The sequence below is a fragment of the Oryctolagus cuniculus genome, chromosome 9 (assembly GCF_964237555.1).
Source record: "Oryctolagus cuniculus chromosome 9, mOryCun1.1, whole genome shotgun sequence".
NCBI classification, from domain to species: domain Eukaryota; kingdom Metazoa; phylum Chordata; class Mammalia; order Lagomorpha; family Leporidae; genus Oryctolagus; species Oryctolagus cuniculus.
Window position 1 is genome coordinate 10,750,312 of NC_091440.1, and position 18,788 is coordinate 10,769,099.

The 18,788-nt window shown below is 40.4% G+C and overlaps 1 protein-coding gene across 2 annotated transcripts in view; it reads left to right on the forward strand.

The window, feature by feature from the left end:
• The window catches only part of FGF14 (fibroblast growth factor 14), a 712,599-nt gene that overhangs the window by 442,143 nt on the left and 251,668 nt on the right, over window positions 1-18,788 (forward strand). The gene's annotated exons all lie outside the window — the stretch shown is intronic.

Here is an 18,788-nt window from a genome sequence, read left to right on the forward strand (position 1 = left end):
AAATTCTACCATGCCAAGAGTACTTCTCTTAGTCACTTCTTTAAGTTCTTTTTTTTTTTACCTTCTCAGGAATTGAGCTGTAATCTGCCAACTCCTAACTATTTAATGATCCTTCTGTGTTCTCTGAGGTCTGTCCTAGCAAAGCACCACAAGCCATGTGGTTTAAACAACACAAATCTATTTTCTCACAGTTCTGGACGCTGAGATGTCCAAAATCAAAACATATTGACTCTTCTGACACCAGCAGGGAGAAACCCTTCTTTTTCTCTTCCTGGGTTTTGGTGATGGCCATGGCTCTTGGCATTGCTATTATAAATCATCACCCAGATTTCTGCCTTCATCGTCACAAGGCATTTCCTTGTGTGCCTGTCTTGCTGTAACCAGAGTTCCCGTTTTCACAAGGACACCAGTCTTAGCATGTTCAAATGTTTTCATTTCAACTCAGTTACTTTGGTAAAGACCCTGTCTTCCACTCAGGTCACATTGTGCGGGAAACGAGTATAAAAATTCACTATACTTACTTGGTGGGGAGGGAACACAGGGCAGGCCATGACGATTCCTTGTCTTTAATTCTGTTGAGGATACATTTAAGCACTCAGAAGTGGTTAAATAGGAGTAAGAGAAAGATTGAGTTGTGGTTGTATTGACTGACATGTACAGAATTCTAGATGAATTATAAAATATAAAATAATATTTATATACTTATATTTACATTATTATATGTTTATAAAATATAAAATTATCAAGTTTTTTTCCCTGAGATGACACTTTCAACTGTTTTTATTTCTTTGAGCAGTATTAAGACTAGGCTGTGACAGAAGGGGAGTGGCTTAAATCTCATCCCAGGAGCTAAATAAGACTCTTAAATTGAATGCCTGTATTTTGAGAATTCTTATTTTTTCCCTTTAGAGCAGATTTACTTCTTCCTCTCCATATTTTTGTCTCTTAGGTTTTTTTTTCTGTCATGTTACTTTAAAAACCTAGCACAAAATCCTTTTTAAGAATTTGTGTTCACTCTAACATTAGATCGTGAAAAAAAAAAAAAAAAAAACGTTTTACTCTCTCCTTGAACATTTGGATTGAAATAAATTTGACAATTTGTCAAAACTTGAAAGCAGATCCAGAGATCCTTAGGGGGCAGGCTCTGTGGTGCAAGGGATTAAGCCACCACTTGCAATATCAGCATCCTTATGGGCACTGGTTCAAATCCCAGATGTTCCACTTCTAATCTAGCTACACGCTGATCTCCTGTGGAAAGTAGCAGAGGATAGCCCAAGTGTGTGGACCCCTGCTGCTCATGTGGGAGACCCAGATGAAGCTTCTGGCTCCATCTAATCCTGCTAATGTGCCTGGAGAAACCACTGACATGGGAAACCTGCAGAGTTCCTGGCTCCTGGACTCCACCTGCATCAGCCCTGGTTCTTGTGGCCATTTTGAGAGTGAAACAGCAGATGGAAGATATCTATCTCTGTGTCTCCCTGTGTCTCTGTAACTCTGCATTTCAAATAGATGATTTTTTAAAAAGATAGATCTTTAGACTGTTCTGACAGTTGTTATTAATCACTTATTAATTTTTGAAAATCAAATTCAAATAAGAAATCTAAAAAATTTTTTTTTCATATTTGACTTTTGGTCCAAATTTGACAAATAAATTGCCCACAATGTGGGAAGCAGTCTGCAAAGCAGACTTCTAGAATGACTTTCCCAGTAAATAACACTCTGACCTCAGAATCAACCCATAAGGCGTCCTGGTCAGGCTGAAAGGCCTGCAAGAGCATCTCAGGCATGGAAAGACAAGACTCTGTGGGGAAAAAAAAAACCTACACGGAGGATCTCTGCGAGGCCTCAGAGGAAAGGAAGGGTCATCAAAGAAGGAGACACTCTTCTCTGAAGGGATAGGAGGACATCCTCTTTGCTTATGGCTGTGTCCAAATACCGATGGAGTCTGGTCACAAAAAGACTCCATAGCCCTGGCAGCCCACGACAAGTATCTTGGATGATCACTGACATCATAAAAAAAGAGTGTTAATTGTTAAAGGAACAACAGTAGTCACTGTGCACTTGCTCCCCAGATAGGACCTCTGTCCCTATTGAATTACAATATCAGAATTAACTGCACATTCTCTCCCCAAACTGTTCTCTGTATGTTGTGTGTGGGTGTGGGGGCAAATTGTTGATGTCTATGATTAGCACAAAGTTGGTCCTCTGTATACAAAGTCACACTAAAAATGATCCATAATGAAGAAGGAGAAGGGAGAGGGAACGAGAGGTGGAAAGGGAGCCAGGTGGGGAGCATGAGGGAAAGAACCACTGTATTGCTAAAGTTGTATCTATGTAAAAATGCATTCATTAAATAAATAAAAAAGAAGAATTGTGGAAGCATAAAAAGAAACATAAACTGTCCACAGTTGTATGTGGTGAATGATAAGACTGTGAAGGTAGCCCAGTATACCATTTCTGCAGCTAACACTGAACTGTGGAGATCCAGTTGGGAATTTTCACATGTAAAGGCTGTGTAATGGCTCCACTCTACAGCTGAAAAGATTTGGAACAAACTGATGTGCATCAAAGCCAGAAGGAGAGCATGCTTAAAATAGAAACGAGAAACTAATAGTTACTATTGCAAGTTTCTCTATCAGGGAAAAATACACAATTATCTACATGCTGGATAAAGGGGCAAATTGGCTCATGAAGCTTGCCATGGAAAAGAATGAAAAGCGTTAAGATAGGGAGAGAAAGAAAATAGCTCTCTTTAATGGCTGGAAGACAAATGAGAATTGCAAGCAAGATGGGGCCATCTAATGGGTAATTAATTTTATTATTAATATGGTGCTTCTGGGACTTGTAGGACATGAGGCAGCCTGACTATTCTTCTGGGCTTTGAGATATTCTCTGGATGGTGACTTAGGTCATCTTCTTGATCTGTTCATGTTGCATGCTGAGATCAGGCAAGGCTCTGATTGTTTTCATTTCAGTTTTCTTGCTCTGAGAAAAAAGTGACAGGTGCAGATATATAAGGGTTGAAGTTCTCAGTGCCTTATAAAGCAAGCTGTTCTTTTTTTTAAGATGTTTATTTATTTGAGAGGCAGAGTTACAGACAGAGAGGTAGAGATGAAGGAAAGGTCTTCCATCTGATGGGTTCACTCCCCAAATGGCCCCAATGGTCAGAGCTGGGCTGATCCGAAGCCAGAAGCCAGGAGCTTCTTCCAGGTCTCCCACATGGGTGTAGAGGCTCAGGTGCTTGGGTCATCTTCCACTGCTGTCCAAGGCCATAGCATAGAGCTGGATCAGAAGTGGAGCAGCCTGGACTCAAACCAGCAGCTAAAAGGGGTGCCAGCACTGCAGGTGGAGGATGTATCTGCTGCTCCACAGTGCCAGTCCCAAAGCAAGCTTTATATATAGTGTCGCTCCCCCTCTTCGTGGAGGAGCAACACAGGACCCTGCGCTGTTCTTTCGTCTGCTCGGCCCTCCCCGGGTTTGCTGCTGGTTCTTCCCGGGTTGGCTACTATCCCTTCCACCTCCGTGGAAGGGCAGTTCCCCCTGGCCACATTCCCCACTTCCGCAGGGGAGCGGCACACCGCCGGCCGGCTTTCTCGGGGGCTGCACAGGTGTTCCTTCAGATGCTCCCCTTAGATGTTCCTGGTGCATGCCGTCTCTCTCCTCCTTTATAGTCCTCCTCCGCCAATCCTAACTCGGCTGCCCACACGCCGAGTACGCTGCTCTCCAATCAGGAGCAAGTCCTACAGTTTATTGGTTGAACTGGAGGCAGCTGTGCGGAAGCTGTTTACTTCTCTCCCAGCGCCATATTGTGGGAGAGCAGATGCATAGAATAAGTCCTAATTCCAGTAACTCAGTCCAGTCCGGGCTGCTCCCCACATATAGAAACAAGATGAGAGACTCAACATCTGGACTGCAAGATTAGAAAGGTATAGGGCAAGATTCTGTTAAACATCTTTCCTAGGAAGATGCTCCCATCTCATATCCAGTTTTGAGGACATTTATTAGCAAAATGAATGTGTTTTATGTCAAACAAGATATTAAAAACTCTTAAATACCCAGATTAAAAGTATCTAAAATTAAAATGTCAGTGTGATAGCACAATTTGTGCAAAGATGGGAAATCCATAATTTAATATATTTAATAAAGGAAATTAAACTAATGTTTTTCTAGTTATTAAATTCTATATATAAGCTTGTAAAACCAGATTTCTGATTTTTATGTCCCATCATCTTGCTGGTAGAATTGTGATTTTGGAGCAGCCATGTTGCATGATAAATTAATTAAGTCTAGATACAGATTCAGCTTTTAGCCTTATAGGTTTTTGCTGTTTTATATTTTGTCTCACCTTAAACTTTCGTTTCTTCTTGCCCTTATAACTTATCCTATTCTATTGTAAAATAGAAGTTGATAACATTTCTGCGTTATACTAAGTACTTCAGGATTACTCATAGTCACAGAAATTTTCTCTAATGCCTAATGACTAATGCAGTATCTAGAACAAAGTATATGTTCATTAAACCTTTTGGGAAAACAGTGAAATAATTATGAGCAAAGAGTGAGTTTGATGATTTGTATTAACATTCTTATGCTGACCTTTAATAAGTTTATTCACACTGGAGGGTGACAGAAAATATACACATTCACATTATGGATCTCCTTGAAAGTCATAGTCAGGAGCCCCTGCATTGTGCTACAGAAAAATGAAGGGCTGTTGACAATTTGTGATGATCAATGGACAAGGGGTGCCTGGAGGAGTACAAAGGGGCACTGACATCCCTGACCAAGAGTCCCACTGGTGCCAACATGGTGCTTGGCCCAACTGGGAAATGGTCCTAGGTGTAGGCAGCAGGGTTGTTCACAAGGGGGCATCAGCATGGGGCAGTGAACAGGGTTGAATGGCCCCAAGGCCCTGCCCGTGAGAAACACCTTCTGCACAATGTTCAACACGGGCAACTGGATCGTATCTGAAAGAATGGAGCTCAGAGGGAAACTAGGACAGTGCCGTGCAGGATGAGTTGCAGCAATAGTAGCTAATAATCATACTCCTTGACCTGTGTGTGAGGGCCTGTTCCCAGCAGTTTCCATATTTTAACTTTGTCCTCCTAGCAAGTACCAGGCACTGTGTCATCACCACGTTTCAGGTGAGGACACTGAGGCCTGGGTGGTGATTTAGTTGCGATGACACAGATGGCAGATGGTGGCGCCTGATTCACACGCAGCAGTCTGGGTCCAGTGCTCCACATCACCATGCAACCAGAAGCACAAGCATATGCTGCATGCAACTGTAGCCATGGAGTCAGCACAGGTTTATATCCGAAGTGTGGAAAATGAACCGAATCTACCAGAAATGCACAGTAGAGATTTGCATACTTTGTTTATTGCTTTAGAAAAAAGTGAGCCTTATTGTTCCCAGGTTGATATTTTTAAATTTCTTTGTCTCTTAGTTGTTTTTCTGACTTCCCCTGAGTGCCTTTGACTTAGATCACGACTTTAGTTATTTTATGGGATATGAGGACCCATGAATTCAGTTTGTATTTCCCAATATCATATCAAAGTTATAATCTGATTAAGGAGAAAATGTAAACATTGATTTAAGAACCCCTCAAAGTCTACCTACGTGCTTAAAATTATCAATTTCAGTACCTGTTGAAATGAAAATATTAAAGAAAAATAGTTTGTGGTAAATGAAACTGAATTATGTTAGTCAAAAAATTTGAAGCCATTTTATTGTTTTTAAGATTTATTTTATTTATTTAAAAGGCAGAGTTACAGAGAGAGAGAGAGAGGGAGAGACAGGGAGAGGGAGGTCTTCCATTTGCTTCCAAATGGCCACAATGCCCAGCCAAAGCCAGGAGCTAAAAGTTTCTTCTGGGTCTCCCACATGGATGCAGGGGCCCAAGGACTTGGTTCAAATTCTGCTACTTTTCTAGATGCATTAGCAGGGAGCTGGAACAGAAGTAGAGCAGCCAGGACTTGAACCATGCCTATATAGGATGCCAATACTACAGGCAGTTGCCCAACCCGGTACGCACAATGCTGGTCCCTAGTTGAAAACATTTGAAGTTCAGCTAAAATCATGTACCTCTTAACATTTTCAACTTTAACTCAGCAACTTGAAACTTCTATTCCAACTCAGCAAATATTTATTAGTGTCTATTATACCCTAACCAGAGGGCTGGACAGATCAGGGAGCTTCAAATTCTACTGAAGAAGAAAGGAGGTCCATAAATAACCACAGAGCAAGATCTCATACAGGGAATGTCGGAAACAGAGCATAAACACAACTCTAAGGAGAAAATGATCATTTTGATTGCAGAAATCAGTGACGTGCTTTAAGAATTTGACCTGAGCTTGGAGAGAATCAGTTTCCCTCATGAGGAATTAGAGGAAAGGAACTCCAAGCTGAAATAACAGCTCAGCACATACAGAGCTGTGAAAACATAGTGAATGTTGAGGGAAATTAAGTAGTCTAATGAGATGGACATGCAGCTAACCAGAAAACCAGGACAGGGAGGGTGTTGGGCTCAGTGTCATGCTGAACTTTCCAAAGTCCTTCGGTCAACCCCCCTCCCCCCACCTCCCAGGAACACACCTGAGTTAATAAGCAGATGGTGTTCCTGCAGAGCAGGTGAGATGAGAACGAGTAGAAAAAAGTCATCTTTTCCAGCTAGCAGTTGTTCAGGTGAGAGCTGCTTTTACACGTTAACAGCTTTGTCATAGGTATTGTTTTCTTTACTATGTTTTAATTCGTGAGTTTGGAACCATTGGGAACTTCCATTCCATGTCCTCTGCTATTTTTCGTCTTGCTATCGTCTGAACATTGAAGAAACGAACCTTGTGAAAACACACACACACACACACACACACAGTATAAATTAAAGGAGTAATAATGATTTCCTTTAACCAGGCCACGCATCCCACACTGGTACACAAACAACTGTAGGTTTCTGTAAGTAGGTGAGCATTGCTTATGGGAATTTTCTTCTGGTTATGGAGCAGTGGGGAGGATGGAAACATTGAGTTGTCAATCATAGCAGGTCAAGAAACATGGCTGTAGTTTAGAGCTGCTCACGGGCTTGTGTGCAAATGAGACTGCTAAAATACAGGTCTGATTTGGTGAGTAAGGAAATAGGAGATTTTTGTGTCTAACAAGCCACTGAGCAATGCTGAAGCTGCTGGTCTGGAGACCACACTTTGAGTAGCAGCCTCAGCTTGCCTTCTGCTTACTTAGTTTGTTAACTGTTTGGTAATCTGTGAGCTCCAGGTAAGTTTCTTCTGAGGTTCTGTACTTGCTTTTTTCATTCCTCCTATCTTTGTGTTATGTATATGCTGTCTCTGTTCCTTTCTTCCACACTCACCTCTGCTTTTTTTCCCCTAGAAATGATAATTAAAATTCACTTATTTTGTGATTAATTTTCTTGTTTGAGAGTCAAAACATTTAGAAATAAAAGACACACACCACACACTTGTACAAAGGGAGATAGCGTGAACGAGCAAGCTTCCATCCACGCTCTGGGTCCCTACATGCCCTTAAACCTGGGCCTGGACCTGTCCCAAAGCTAGAAACTGGGAGCACAATCCAGGTATCCCACGTGGGTGGTAGGAATTCAACTGCATGAGCCTTCACTGCTGCCCCTCAGGGTCTGCGTTGACAGGGAGCAGTAAATAAGAGCTGGAGCTAAGTATGGAACCCAAGCACTCCCTGGAGGACTTGGGTATCCTAACCACTAGGTTGAATGGCTGTTCCCTTTGGTGCTTCCTTTGAAAACCATAAATAGAAAAGAAAGGTGCAGAATTCAAGGGAAATTGATTAAAATGACTTCATTTTATTTTATGTTTTACATTTTGTCTCTCATATCCAAATGCAAAGTTGAGTGCCTGGGATTAAACACTGGGAGTATAGGTTCTCTTTGGTGTTTTCTTTATATTTCAGAACTCATCTGCATGAGTAATGCAGACTCTTGATTATATTTCTACATATTACTTTGATTGTCTTGAATATATTCATTATATTTAGCTATGATTTCATTATCCTCCCAATCAAATGTATCAATGTAGCAAGAATTTAATTTTCTACCTCTAATATGAAATAATGAAGCCTATGTATGGGAGAGACTGAGAGTGAGAGAGAGAAAGAGAGAGCAAGAACAAAGGAAGAACATTTTCCCTTTTTTTTCTGGGACTATCTCAGCAGTCTGCTTCTTTATAGTCTCAAAGATTGGCAGAAAAAAATTTTTGATTTTCTTTTTTTTTAGTTTTTTTGTTAATTTAATAATATATGAAGTTCAACAGGGATCTTCATACTTAAAAACCACCAACAATGACTTCTTTAGCCAACCAAATGATAGTCATAATAGTTTCTTTACAGGCTGATTCACTACATGAGTAGCTTGTGGCAAACTGCATTGCTTTTACTCATCAGCTCTACAAGATATGTAGGAAAGTCCTCTTTGCATTTTTTGAGAAATGAGGTTCAGAATGAAGGTGAATTGCTGGTGATTGTGAAGCCAGCAAAGTCTCTCAGAAAATCCTAGAATTTGTCCATTATACATTATACCTCATGGTATGATCATATCCTAATATGGCTTTTGGGAAAAATTAGATTTTCTAGTAAATGCTTTCAAATGTATGCACCACTTGGGGCTGATATTGTAGCACAGCTGGCATCCCATATGAGTACCAACTCAAATATTAGCTGCTCTACTCCTGATTCAGCTCCCTTTAATATGTCGGGGGAAGCAGAGGAAGAAGATAGCACAAATACCTGGACCCCTGCCACCCATGTAGTAGACCTGTATGGACTTCCAAGCTCTTAGATTCAGCCTAGCCTGTTGTGGCCATTTGGATAGTGTGAATCAGTAGATAAAAGATTCTCTCTCTCTCTCTCTCTCTCTCTCTCTCTCTCTCTCCCTCCCTCCCCTCCCCTCCCCTCCCCTCCCCTCCTTTCCCCTCCCTCCTTTCCTCCCTTCTTCCCTGTCTCTGTCACTCTGCCTTTCAAATAATTAAACAATTCTTTTAAAAAGCTTACCGTAATATTAGTATAATCAAAAATGGAGATGAGTTAAATACAAATAATAGCATTAAATGTCACATGTTTTACCTTAAGGGAGAAACTATAAGGCTTGCACACAACCACATCTGAGGTACAATATCATATTAATGATCCAATTTATCATGTGAGTTTGTGAACCAATTAGCCATGCACTTTACCTGGCTATGGGTTTTTCATGCAGTATTTCCCTTATGTTTGGGAAACTAATGGAGTTGACTTGTTCCCTGAGGGAGTCAGAGGGGTGCACAGGAAAGATAAAGTATTTTCAGATGATAAAGGTACCATCTTGTTATAGAGTACTTTGTTTCCTCCTTACTTTTCCCTCTAGTTCTTCACCAAATACTTGAATGAAATACTTCTGTAGGACTTGCGTTCATCCCTCCACTTTGTCTGGGTAGTGCCAGGCTTAAATGCTAAATCTGCAGTTTATTTTTGTGCAGAGAATTCAGATGATGAACGCATGTTTACTTCGTTGGCAAATAGCTCTTTCAAATATGCATGCAAGTGTTTCCTCATCAAATGCGTCTTTCTTGTTAGGTTGCAGCAAAAGGTATTGATTCTATAGCAATCATTTCAGACTCATACATCTCATTGCAGTAATTTTCACCACAGAAAAGACAAAGAAATGAAAAGCACACAGTTTCTACTCAGTATTGGGCACTTATCTCTCACCCTTTTCCTTTAGGAGCCTTGAGTTTGAAGATGGTGTGAAATATACACGCAGTAACATCCTCAGTAGGCTCATGGAACAGTGGCCTCTAAATGCATATGTATTTTATAATGCTTTAAACCATGGTCTTATTTTATTGACAGGAAACAGTAGAATGAATCACTTTGAACGCTGATTTTCCTGTCTTTATAAGCTCCTTTCCTTTCCGTAAGAATCGCATCCCTCTGTGAATTCCCAGGAAGCCAGTTTATCCATGGCAGGGAGACGAAGCCATCACCCATGACCACAGCAACAGCAAGGGAGTGGACCCTCTGGCTGTGAGGATAATGGAAGCCCCATTAAATTAGCGTGTTTGAAGCTAAACCCAGTAGCAGTACAGAGTAGTTTCCAGACAGCCGCTAACTAGTTCAAGGACATTCCTGAAAAGTGGGCTCCGTGCAGAAAACCATCTTGGAGTATGGCTCTAGCCTTCAGGCATCCCACACGAATGTGATCTGGCTGCGGTGAACTCTGTGATGGTTAATTCTGGCCTACTGGGTCTGCCTACCACCTCCCACCAGGAGTATTGTCTTCCGAACCTGGAAATGAGGACAGCTGACAAATTTCATGGAAATGCAGGACCAGAGCTGTTAGACCGGGCATCAGAGAAAAATGCCTATTTTATTCTTATATTTATGTTGGAAGGAGTTTCATTTCTGAGCTACACTGGGGAAGAGGGGTGATCTGTCAGTAGACACCAAGTTAGCTAACCTATTTCTCCTGCCTAAATCACTCTCCTCCAGGTGAAATCTGTTAACTGCAAAGCTTAATAGTCACAGCCAATGCTTGGCTTCCCTCACTCTCTGAACTTCCATACCTGTTAGAATTTGCTATTTTGCTACCTATAATATCTGCTTAGTTCATAGGCGGTGCACGTGCACGTATACACACACACAACTGCACAAATGTACAGGCTTTCAGTGAATTCTAAACCGTGTCCTGCAGAGGTCCCTCAGGGGCCATGGGAGTATAGCTCAGTCTGTGTATGTTTTCCATATTAACTCCCTCCTAATCTTCTATCGAAGAAAGTGAACTAAAGTGAATAGAAGTACATAAACCATTAATAGGTCTCATATCCTTACTTTCAGAGGGTTTTTTTTTTTTGCCAGAATAAGTTATAACAAATATTTTTTCTACCACTAACTCTTCCCCAGTGCCTCATACATTGTTGATGCTTCTTAAACATTTACCAACTGACCAATTTTCCTAATTTTACTGAGCAAAGCAAGTCAAGATCAGGCTTGTCAGGTTTGTCCATGGTGCAAGAACATTGGGTCTGACATCACCTGCTTGCCCAATGATTAGATGGCACATTCGATTCTATAGAATGTTCTCAACCCTGAGCAGCGAAAGCTAGCACATCTTTGCTTTCGCCTGTCTTATGTCGAGCTCATAGTAACCCTATGCAAAAAACCCAGGACCACAGAAGTGACCCGAGCAATCTTGAGTTATTCACTCAAGCTCAATTACTCTTTTTCAGTTGAACATAGATAGAGGATGATGTATGGCTACATTGAAAATGTATAGATTGGGAAGATCTACCAAGCTACAAGAGCTAAGCAATGTTTCATGGTATCCTGAGCAGTGGATGGAGTCTTTAGGGAAGGCGGGGTGTGGAGGTTTGATGAATGTGACACCACCTCTTTATAGAGGAGACACCTCTCACTCGGCTGCCTCTTCGTCTCTACTGAGTCAAAACAGCACCCAGATCTCTTGTGGGTTTAAACGGACATTCAGGGTGTTGGAGAGAGTTGACAACTTGTGAACAGGTGGTGGTTGAATTACAAAGACAAAGATAGATTGAAAGAAAGTCAAGGGAGTATAAAGCTGCACAGATGAATCTGTAGAAGAGATGGCTTTCAATCTGTGAAAAAAAATTAACAGGTGAAGAAGGAAGGGAAGGAAGTCTGAGGTGATGACTGATTTCTCAAAATGACATAGAATACTGTTGACATGAGATTATTAAAAAAAAAAAAATTTAGCATGGCATAGCAGGTAAAGCCACTGCCTGCAGTGTCCGCATCCCATATGGGCGCAGGTTCAAGTTGTGGCTGCTCCACTTCCCATCCAGCTCTCTGCCTGGGAAAGCAGTAGAGGATGGCCCAAGTCCTTGGGCCCCTGCACTGGCATGGGAGATCCAGAAGAAGCTCCTGGCTGCTGGCTTCTGATTGGCCCGGTAATGGCTGTTGTAGCCATTTGGGGAGTGAACCAGTGGATAGAAGACCTCTCTCTCTCTCTCTCTCTCTCTTTCTCTCTTTGCAACTCTACCTCTGAAATAATAAATAAATAAATCTTTTTAAAAAAAAAAACCATTTGGCTACTTGGGCCCAGTCACACAGACTGGTTGCGAAATGGTTATCTGTATAACTTTGCAAGATATTTTTAAGCAATTATTTATTTGAAAGGCAGAAATAAAGAAAAAAAATTCCTGTTTGTTGATTCTTTCCCCAAAATGCTCACCACCACTGGGGCCGGGGAACTGTGAACTCAATCCAGATCTTCCGCATTGATGTCAGGGACCCAATCACTCGAGCTGTCACTGCTGCCTCCCAGGGTTTGCATGAGCAGGACACTGGAGACAGGAGCTGAAGCTAGGCTGCTTTCAGGTTTTCTTTTTCTTTCTCTCTCTTTCTCTTTTTTAAAGATTTATTTAAGAATCAGAGTTACAAATAGACAGAAGCAGAGAAAGACAGAAGGTCTTCCATCCGCTGGTTCACTCCCCAAATGGCTGCAGTGGCAGGACCTGGGCCATTCCAAAGCCAGGAGCCAGGAGCTTCCTTTGGATCTCCCACATGACTGCAGGGGCCCAAGGACTTGGACCTTCCTCTACTGCTTTCCCAGGCCATAGCAGAGAGCCAGATTGGAAGTGGAGCAGCCAGGACTTGAACTGGAGCCCATATGGGATGCCGACACTGCAGGTGGTGGCTTTACCCACTATGCTACAGTACTGGCCCCTTGTTTTGCTTTCTAAAGATTTACATGAAAGGCAGAGAGAGGGTGACAGTGGGGGAGAGAGAGAGAGAGATCTACCACGCACTAAGTCCACTCCCCAAGTATACACAACAGTCAGTTCTCAGCCAAGCCAAAGCCAGGAGCCAGAAACATCCAGGCCTCCCACATGTTGGAAGGTGTCCAAGTATTTCAGCCTTCTGCTGCCTTCCTAGGCATATTAGCAGGAAACAGGATCAGAGGCACAGCAGCCGGTACTTGAACTGGCCCTGTGACATGAGATGCTGACATCACAAGCAGCAGTTTAACCCACTGTGCCACAACACTGGCCAGAGGAGCCAGGTTTGTAAATCCAGACTCCAGTTCAGGACCCAGGCATCCTAACTGACATCTCACCCTCTAGACCAAGCACCAGCACCTCCCCGCCCCATTTTATTTTGATCCATTAATCAGCAATGACTTAGGAATGGTCCAGGTGCCATTTTTTTTGGTGTCAGCTTTCCTTTGTGGCTGTTATTTGCTACTGTTTACCTAGGATTTACACAGAGGCGTTTATGTGCTCTGATGACAGTAACACAGGAGACGTTTGGCAGTTCAGATCTGGTCTCTAGTAGGGCCGAGAAGACCCACTGTTTAGATTCTCCACCAGATTTTACAGCTGGAGAGAATATACACACTCCTATATTCAGGCATGGGTGTCTGATAAAATTATACTTTATTGCTTACCAAAACTGAAAGAATTGTGCCAGCATTGTGATGTATTGGGTAAAGCTTCTGCCTGCAGCATCAGCATCCCACATATGGGCACTGGTTCATGTTCCCGTTGCTCCACTTCCGATCTGTCTCCCAACTAATGCAGCTGGGAAAGCAGCAGAGGATGGCACAAGGCCTTGGGTCCCTGTATCCACATGGGAGCCCGAAACCTGACTGAAGCTGGGCTCAGCCCTGACCCCTGAGCCCATGTGGGGAGTGAGCCACTGGATGGAAGATCTCCCTCCCTCTCCCTCCCTCCCTCCATCCCTCCCTCCCTCCCTCCCTCCCTCCTTCATTCTCTCTCTCCCTCCCTCCCTCCCTCCCTCTCTCCCTCCCTCCTTCCTTCCTTCTCTCTCTCTCTCTCTCTCTCTCTCTCTCTCTCTCTTTCTCTCTCTCTCTCTGCCCCTGTCTTTGCTTCTCCCTCTCTGTACTTCTGATTTTCAAATAAGTGAATACATGTTTTAAAATGTTAAAGAATGGGTTATATTATGAAGCATACAAGCAGTGAGATAAATCTGGTAACTGTGTTGGTGAATTCTAAAGTGTGGTCCCATCACTGCCTTTGTTGTGATTATTCCTCCAGAGCTAAGACTCTTCTACATGCTCCAGTGAGAATGGCAGGCTTGACTGCATTACACGACTCTCAGGGACTGAAAACCTGGCAAAGGCCCTGTGACTCCTGTCGGCTCTGAGAAACAAGGATGCTCTCGAATGTCTCAGGGGAAAGACAGCAGGAGCTCGATGGAGGCAGTTACTCAACATGAGTACAAGAGAGAAAAACCAAAGGGGACAGAGGAGTAGTTCTGAGTACAGACAGAGTAATACATTAAAGAAGTATGTAGAGATGCCCTGGCTTCAACGTCTAACTTCGTGGTGCACCATATAAGGTTATGATGATGATGGTGGAGCCTGGGCCACAGACCATACTGTCACATCCATAGTGGGAAGACGTAGAAGCTTGTCCTAGCTCTAATACTTAGCTTATTAGATTCTGTACAAGTTATGTTCTCATCTTCCATTTTCTTACCTATGAGGTGGGATAAACAGTAATGTGTAGCTTGCCTCCTTATTGTAAAGATAAATTTTTTAAATGCAGAAAATATTTTATGTTCAACATAGCAGGCACTTGTAAATGTTTAAATAGCAGGCACATAATAAATGCTGACTGGATTTAGTTAAATGAATTATGTGACATTTATAAAGTGTAAGTTATCAAATAAAATGGAGTCGTTTTATGTACATAATTGGAAAACTCTCTGATGCAAGCAGTAGAGTGATCTATTGGCCATTGTCAAATATTTGATAGGTTGTTCTAAGAAATTTAATATGATATATTATTCTCTTTCAGACACTAACACATTTAAGAACTGAACAGGGTTGTAGTAGTCTGGGTTGTTAATATTATTACTAACTACTGTCATGATAGATATATTACAATGATGGCATACCATGTTGCTAAGAGGACATGGAATCAGAGTATCGATGAGATTCCAATTTGAAATTCTGGTTAAAAACTTGTTATTATTTCTGGATGATGTCAAATTGTATACTGATAAAATCTAAATGTTTGAAATCAACTGGTTTGAAAACCAATAAGCCTGAGCACTCATTAAAAAGATGAGGAAACATTGAAATTCATCTTTTAATTAAAGAAGAAGTATTAATCTTCCTGGGAAATATATTTTGAGTCTAACACTTATAACCTTTTTATAAGTGTTTCTATGCTCAAAGAGTTAATTTATTTGCTTCTCTCTTATTATTGATAAAATTGTCCGATTTATAGAATAGAATTGGATATTGAGAAAGAATTGAATTCTTTCTCTTCTTATTTCCACTACCATGGTCTATGCTTAGACTTTTATCATCCTCTTAGACTGGTACACAACCCTAACTGTTACCCCTTATGCTAATAATATATCTTTTGCTAGTGTAAATAAGTTCACATTACATACAGTGTAACTGTGATCTCATTAGTATAATTCTGGGGTTAAAAAAACTTAGGAAATTTTGCATTGTTTTAAAAAATTAAGGAACAAAGTTTTTATCCTGGACTGTAAGTTGTTTTGTGATATGACCTCAAATAGCTGTGTACCCCACCACATTCCCTTGGTTACGTATATATTGCATCAAAAATGCATGGTATTACTGTAGCTCTTTTCTTTAAGTTAGAATAGTCATTATGCCACTTCAACTCAATATCTAGTTTACATATGTAGACCTACTTAACTTTCAAAGTTTTCTCTTTAGAGTATATGAACATCAGAGTCACAAGTAACTCCTTTCTCTTTCTGCTGTTACAGCGATTTTTTGATTTGAGCACTGTAATTCACCATCTTTTTCATTTTTTAGTTTGACCATTTTAACATTTCATTTTTAACTATTTGGATCTGTTCTTCTCCCATGAGCTTCAAAACCTCTTAAAAGAACTGAATAATGAGATGATCAGTTTAATCTGACAATCAGTCATGATCGTCGGTGAATTTGGTGTTCAGAAACTAAAACGCACTGACAGCAAAGGCAGTGCTTACCTCTCGCTTCCTTTTGAACTACAGAGTATTTTGAGGTTGTAGTTCCATAAAAGGCTTTTGTGAAAGGTTGGGTATAGTGATGATGAATTTTTGATGTTATGTTTGACAGTTATTCAAATTTTAATTAAGTATTTCTAAGGCACCTGACTCTAGATACAGTATTTAGAGAGAGAATATTAGCAGACAGTAAAAGGCCTGGCCTCCATCACCATGAACTTCACAAACTATGGAGAAGATGAAGGTGGCACAAATCAACACAAGAAAATCTAGTTTAGGAGCTTGTAGCTCCTAAACTGAGCTTCTCTAAGGATAGCTAATGTGGTTTTTCAAACCTAGGAAACATCCAAATGTGTCTCTTAGAAAGCATTCAGTTAAAAATGCCAAATAATCTCTTAGACTTAATATCTAAGTATATGTGAGGTTTTGTTTTAATTTGAGTTGTCTGGAGGGTGATCCTGTGGCTTGTGGGGGCTCATTAATGACCTAGAAACTCAGGCTTTGCCAATACTTATTGGGCATCATATGGGTCCATGATGACTTCTATAGCTCTGAGGATCTCTTGCTGGTACCATCTTACAAAATAGAAAAGAAGAGGCCAGGCAGAAGTGGGTTATCATTTTATCAAGGAGGAAAATGAAAACTTCCTAGCACCTTTTTTATTACCTCTTTTACTTGCATCCCATCGTCCAGCAACTGGGCCTTGTATCTATAAGCAAAATAGGAGAAATAAATTCCTAGAAAAGGAAAGTACACTAGCCATAATTGCCTTGCAGCAACTTTGTTACATTCCATAGTAGATCATATTTGCTACAGTGAGCAAAATTGGGATTCTTGACATAAAGAAATGGAAAGCCATTTGATTAAAAATGTAGTGTCTCCCATGCCATTAAGTTTAAAATCTTACCCCTTTTAGATCCTTTTTGGAAGGCTAAAACTTTTCTGGAGATTGGGGCATTCAGAGAAATGCATAAGCTCTTTTAAATCCCTATAGCACAATAACTAAAGGGCATGCATTTCTAAGCACCAATGTGCTTTTATTGAATTTCTTCTGTTTACTTTTCAGCATTTACAAAATTAATTGCATCCGTAAATGGCATTCATTTACTAAATAGTACCATAGTGGCCCCAAGGAGCTCCTAGCTTAGTCCCTCAGGTTTCTGCAAAGCCATAGATGAACAGCTGTGCAAGGCACACAGGAAGAATATTAAAGAAACTTTGTAGACAGAATGGCCAAATAGTTTTCATCAAAACTGTCTCTGGAATTCCACATTGGGCAGTGACTGCGCTAGAATGTAGGACAGAATTTGGGTTATTACCAGGAAAGGTTCTGGATGTAAGTGTTAAGCTACCTTCTCAATTTCTAGCCAGAGGTCAGTCTCCTCCACTGAAACTGAACCAATGACAATCTCCATTGATCATTTCACAGAGGGGAAACTGGGACACAGAAAGAAATTGAATCTAAATATAACATGAAAAAGCCAATGGCGAAGGAGGAGCAGTGCCATAATCATGTAGCCCAGCATATAATTTTTGTAACTGCCCCCTCCCCATTCATGCAACTGGAAAACAGACAGGAAATCTATCTCTTCAAATTCATGCAAATGAGGCCATTATAGTCACTGGAATTGGATTCAGTGGATTGAACAATAATGTTAAAAAAAATAACAAAAACCTTTGCAGACAGGGGAGTGGGTTATTTGTATTTCAAACTTCAGGGCAACTTACAGTTGGCATGTGAACTGTTCTAGGAGTGTTTGGTGATTGTATTAATTTTTAAAACTTTGGCAAATGTGCAAATTCTGTGCCAAACTCCACTTTTATTTATTTATTTTTTAAAGAAAAAAGACCTTAACTATTGTTTCTCTGTCTTTAATGAGACTTGTCCATTGGGAACTCATTTAATATCATTGCTAATGAGCTCATTTTAATATCTGCATTTGCAATTAAGCTGACTTCATTAGGGAAGCCTAGAAGTCTCCTCTTGATTGTGAAAATGTCATGCAGCTAAAACAACTACTTAAGTTCTCTTTTCTCTCCTTTCTTTCCCTCCCTCCTAACCTCCATCTAAATGGTTCCTGTAGAATTGTTTGTTAGCATAATTTTTAATGTGTATTTGGCATACTATGAAAGAGTAATTAAAATAGTTAATGGAAAAATATAATTAAAAGGTGTTTATTTTAGTACAAGATTTTTTGAAATGCATAGATTTTTCACATGCATTTTCCATGGACTTTTTGAAGATCACATATATTGAATATACATATATATATCTTACATTACAGAACCTGAGATATTTTAAAATTCACTTTGATGACTAATTATGTACTATTAGTAGTAAAATGAACTTTAACAGTAATACATCTTATGCTGTCTACAGACGTGACCAAGTCTTTGCTTCACCTTGACTGCTATTATATACTATCACTAAATTTTACACATTTAAAAAATCTCTTGAATAAAACTCTAGAGATGACAAAAAGATAAAACGGCCATGGAGGCGCATTCAGAGGCCTATTTGGATGCCTGGCCTCTCATCAAAATTTTCCACTTTTTTTAAAGATGAAACTTTTAAAGTTTTATTTGAATTAGCATCCTTTAATTGCCCTAAAAGAACTGTCCTAGATTTACGAAGTCCTTTTTCCACTAATTAAACATACATTTTATATGTTATTATTGCCTCTTACAAATGATTTCATTTTTTGAACACAACTTGTTTTAACGGAAGTTTTATTTCTAGGATTTTTTAATCAGGGAATCTCAACATAAAGTGATTAAAAACACTAAGGTGTTCTTTATG